The sequence below is a fragment of the Diplotaxodon limnothrissa genome, linkage group LG14, assembly GCF_057381915.1.
Source record: "Diplotaxodon limnothrissa isolate DT_005_m linkage group LG14, D_limnothrissa_male_GT1.1, whole genome shotgun sequence".
NCBI lineage: Eukaryota > Metazoa > Chordata > Actinopteri > Cichliformes > Cichlidae > Diplotaxodon > Diplotaxodon limnothrissa.
In genome coordinates this window covers 1,062,443-1,067,939 of record NC_140609.1, presented here as the reverse complement: position 1 = coordinate 1,067,939, position 5,497 = coordinate 1,062,443, and the positions used below count along the sequence as shown (strand labels likewise).

Here is a 5,497-nt window from a genome sequence, read left to right as displayed (position 1 = left end):
ACTATCTCTACTTCACAGGAAGCCTGACGTCAAACAGCGCTCTCATCTTCTTAAATAATCTTCCCAGAGATCTAGAAGGTGCTGCCTGGACAGTGTGTTCAGCGCGAGCTCGTATGAGAAAGCCAGGGCCTGGGATTTTTTTACACTCTCATCATTTCAGCCACGTTCTGCGACCCGAGCTGTGTTTCCACCTCCTCACGTACGTGTTGCAAAGAGGCTCTTAAGATGACAGATTTGCGACACGGGGCACGTGCTGCAGGCTTTAAACGCACACTTTCACTTTTTCCTCATTAGCCATTGTCTGCGACAACTCTGTTTCATTTTGAGATGAAGGGTGAAATTTATATCAGACAATTAGGACCAGTTTTTGGAGCACATGAGGGATTTCTGAAGCGATGCAGCGATGTCCAACCCACCAACCAACCATCAGAAACGGGTCTCAGCACTTTTTTCCATTCGGTCATGACAGAGTCTTTCCATCGCATTTCAGGGAAATCGTGGAAAAGCCGACCTGACAGCGGTGACAGTAAAGCGCCTACGACACCTCTGACATTTTCCAGCAGTCCTGTTGTCAGCCAGCACATCTGGCCAAGTTTAGGATGGCAGAACCTGCATATGAACATGGAGGAAATTAGTTTTAATCATAATATGTTAGTAAGAATGTGCGACATGTGGCCACGCATACTGAAGGCATTTTTATTTTGTAGATTAGCATCATTCATCACTCTGATAAGTTTAAATAGAGTAACCTCAGAACAAGGAGTCACTCATATCGTTAGTTCAGACTCAAACACTCAAACCGTAACCCTGCTGCACGCTTGAGAGCGTAGGCTTCATGCATGGGTGATATGTGAGTCCTATGCTGGTGCTGCTGGGGCGGCAGCATCTCTGCTGGGGACAGGAAGAGACTGAACAGGCTGATCTGCAGGCCCAGCTCTGTTCTAGGATGCCCTCTGGACCCAGTGGAGGTGGTGAGTGACAGGAGAACGGTGGCTAAGCTGTCATCCCTGTTGGACAACATCTCCCAGCCCATGCAGCAGACTGTGACAGCACTGAGCAGCTCCTCCAGTGGCTGCAGCACCCACGGTGTGGGACGGAGAGATTTCACAGGTCTTTCCTCCCCACTGCTGTCAGACTCCACAACAAAGACTCCAACTGATCAAACACATCCACACATGTGCAATAAGACTAAGTGCAATACTCTTTCCTGGCACCATTGTATTATACTCATATTGTATATAGCATTTGTATTCCATTTTATTTGATTGTATACAGTATTTTATTTTATTCTATTGTGTACAGTATCTTATTGATATCTTATTCCAGTGTTTTTCTCTGCAACTTTGCACTCTCCACTGCTGTAACAAAACTAATTTCCCACGCGTGGGACTAACAAAGGTTATCTCATCTTATTCCAACCATAATAAACTAATTTATTAGCCAATGATTAGCCGCCCTAAATTAACAGTGTTGGTAATAACCACTGTCATGTCTTATATTCCTGTAATGGTTAATCTGCCAGCGTGGATCAAGATGGTCTTTGTGTTGCTTCAGTGCTAAAAAGCAATTATGGTAATTATACACTTTTACAAAAAAAAAAGCTGACAAAATAATAAAGCTGTCATTAAGAAGTCAAATTACAGTTATTTACATGCTAAACTGCTTTCTTAAACAAGTCCAGTGTGCCGGCTCACATTTGGGTATAAAATGTCAATTCAGTTTATTTGGCTTGTTTAAAACAGGCAGTGGGAGAGTTTTAGAAATAGGTGGTTAAACATAATTCATTTTCATTATTTGTGTATCACAGTAAGGCACATATGTACACGCCGGAGCTGGGCTGTTCTTTCTGGGGTTATGAACTTGATTGCAGAAGTATAGAGCTTTTACAGCAGAGGTCCTCAACCTTTTTTGCACCACGGACCAGCTAACGTCTTACAATATTTTCACAGACTGGCCTTTAAGGTGTTAACGATTAAAAACCCTGAAAATCATCGGTTTCACACCCGAGCCTCGACTCTCGTGGCCTGGTACCAAACTACTCACGGACCGGTACCGGTCTGTGGCCCGGGGCTTGGGGACCGCTGGAGTACACAGCTTTTTTTCTACATTTTTAGGGCAGAATATAACACACATACGCTGGATGAGTAGCAGAGGACGGACACACACACACTTGTACTCACATCACAATATAATACCAATACCAATATGTCGACTCCTTTGTCACATGGTGTGAGCAGAATCATCTGCAGCTCAACGTGGCAAAGACCAAGGAACTGATCGTGGACTTCAGGAAGACCAGGAAACACTTGACCCCTGTTTCAATCCAGGGGGTCAGTGTTGACATTGTGGAGGACTATAAATACCTTGGAGTTCACATTGACAATAAACTGGACTGGGCTAAAAACACCACAGCACTTTACAGGAAGGGCCAGAGTCGTCTCTATTTTTTGAGGCGACTGAGGTCCTTCAACATCTGCCAGAAAATGCTGAGGATTTTCTATGAGTCTGTTGTGGCCAGTGCGATCCTCTATGCTGTTGCATGCTGGGGGAGCAGGCTGAGGGTCACAGATGCCAACAGACTTAATAAACTGATCCGTAAGGCCAGCAATGTTGTGGGGATGGAGCTGGACTCCCTCAAGGTGGTGTCGGAGAGGCGGATGCTGTCCAAGATAAAGACAATGTTGGATAACACCTCCCACCCACTCCATGACATGCTGGTCAGTCACAGGAGCTCGTTCAGTGAGAGACTGAGATTACCGAAAAGCACCACTGAACGACACAGGAAATCATTCCTGCCTGTGGCCATCTCCCTGTACAACGCATCCACTTAACACACTGTTTGCTGCTACAGCTACACATGTTTCTTTTCCAACTATTTATTTATAAGTGACTTATGTATGTATGTATGTATATATATGTATATATTGTACTATTCTTAGTTAGCGTATTGTCTGTCTTGTCTTAATGTTGGTTTAAAATGGAGCACTGTAACAAAAAATAATTTCCCCCAGGGATCAATAAAGTATTCTGATTCTGATTCTGATAAGCTCAGTTAGCTGCAAACTGTTGCATGGTGTAACTTTATAGGATAAACTGTTATTCTTGCATAAGGTGAGATACACAACTGGTGAAAGGTGCACCTGAAGCAACATGCTCAGACTGAGTCACCATGTCTGTTTCTTACTAACAGCTCCAGGACTGAGTACAAACAGTGCACACTCTCAATGATGGCTGACGAGGTCAGAAGTCTTGCAAGAACACACTCTGGATACTGAAGCTCCTGTGAAAAATAGAGCCTCAAATCAGAAGTAAAGTCAAATTTCATTTGTATCTGCAGGGAGGCTGACACACCTGAGCCCCGCCTGCCTATAAGAGCGAACTAAGTCCGGACTATGATGATGTTGTTGGTGTGTACTGGTGCAGCCATGACAGTGTGAACAGCAACCGTGAGGAAAGGACTTAATAAAGACGCTGAACAGTATAAACATGTAGTCGGGTCTGCCGCGTGATGTTTACAATGGACTTATGTAGCAAAGAAAAAAATGATAAATAACTCTAAATATGTTTTGTATTTTAGATTCCTCAAAGTATGGCACCTTTTCTTTGTTGACAGCGCTGCAAACCCTCGACTTTCTTTCAGTGATGTAGTCACCTGAGATGGTTTCACCTCACAGGTGTGCCTGCCAGGGTTCATTGGTGGAGTTTCTTGCCTTCTAAATGAGGTTGGGACCGTCAGTTGTGTTGTGTAGAAGTCAGGTTGGTTCACAGCTGACAGCCCTGTTTGACAACTGCTGGAATTATATCATTGGTTCATATTATGGCAGTCAGAAAAACCATCAAGCCCTACGATGAAACTGGCTCACATGAGGACGCCCCAGGAAAGGAAGACCAAGAGTCCCTCTGCTGCTGAGGATACATTCATCCGAGTCACCAGCCTCAGAAATCGTTAACAGCAGCTCAGATCAGAGCCCAGATAGATGCCGCACAGAGCTCCAGTATCAGTCTGTGTGTCTGATACTTTATGGTCAAATAGCTGCTAAGAAACCACGACTGAGGAAAAGCAACGATCCTGATTATTCAGAGCTGCTTTCAGGAGTGTGGCCATACCAGATGTAGGAGTCTCGAAGATCTTGAGCTAGACTCTTCTGATTTTTAGATTCCAGCACAGTAAATAGAGTTTGCAATTCAGACCTACAAACCTGAATCAGGTTGCACACAACACAACCCAGCAGGTCAATGAGGAATCTTTCTTTTACTTATCAAGGAAAATGCTAAATATGCCTCAAATTAAAAGAACACCATTACAATGATCTATTCTGACAGCACACCTAATTAAATCAAAACTAAAGCATATCATCAAAAGGTAACTGCCACAGGAATCACAACTGTCAGTGAAAACACCCACGAACTATGTCTGCTGCTTCTCTCAGGGCATCATATTCATATTGATAAGAACAAAAATCCCACAAATAAAGATGCTCCATCTTCTGGTAATTCAGCACTTGGAAGGCGGTGCCTGCTGCTTGTTACTGCTGGTGGAGAAGCTTGTTGTTCTTATTGTTGTTGTTTGTGTTAAAGTTTTCTAAAATGGGAGCTCCAGATGATGAATACTACTACTTGTTCAAAGTTGTACTCATTGGAGACTCTGGAGTGGGGAAGAGTGATCTGCTGTCGCGTTTCACAAGAAATGAGTTCAACTCGGAGAGCAAGAGCACCATCGGGGTGGAGTTCGCAACCCACAGCATTCAGGTGGATGGCAAGACGATAAAAGTTCAAATCTGGGACACAGCTGGGCAGGAGTGCTGCAGAGCCATCACCTCAGCGTATTATCGGGGTGCAGTCGGGGCTCTCCTAGTTTACGATATTGCAAAGCACCTGACATACGAGGATGTGGACCGCTGGTTGAAGGACCTGAGGGACCACGCTGACAACAACATCGTCATCATGCTGGTTGGAAACAAGAGCGACCTTCGACATCTCAGGGCCGTGCCCACTGACGAGGCCCGAGCATCTGCAGAAAAGAACAGTCTTTCATTTATTGAAACTTCAGCCTCGGACTCCACTAACGAAGAAGAAGCATTCAAGAGCATTCTCACAGAAACCTACCGTATCATATCTCAGAAGCAAATATCAGACAGATCTGCACACAAAGATTCCCCAGGCAACAATGTAGTGGACATAAGTGTCCCCAACACTGGATGGGCAGAGGGGCAACAAACTCCTCTACTGCCAAAGCCTGTGACCCCGACCTCCTTTCCCAGAGTCACGTGAGTCTGAATACATAGAATCATGTTTCAGTAATCAAAATGTGAAACCTGTAACAATAGACCCAACGATGTTTGCATGTTTTTCAGCATAGTCATTATTTTGCACTGAACACACACCTCACGGCTGCAGCTTTCCAGCTCAGCCACACACACTACCAACAACACACACACACAGACAGCCTGGTATGGTGGCGAGGCGTGATTGCAGATACCGTGCAGGTGCATCCATC

General features: G+C 44.6%; 1 pseudogene; it reads left to right on the top strand.

Annotated features, from left to right (window-relative positions):
* The first annotated feature begins 4,587 nt into the window (after positions 1-4,587).
* LOC146618183 (ras-related protein Rab-11B pseudogene) lies at positions 4,588-5,242 on the top strand (annotated as a pseudogene).
* Positions 5,243-5,497: the final 255 nt, after the last annotated feature.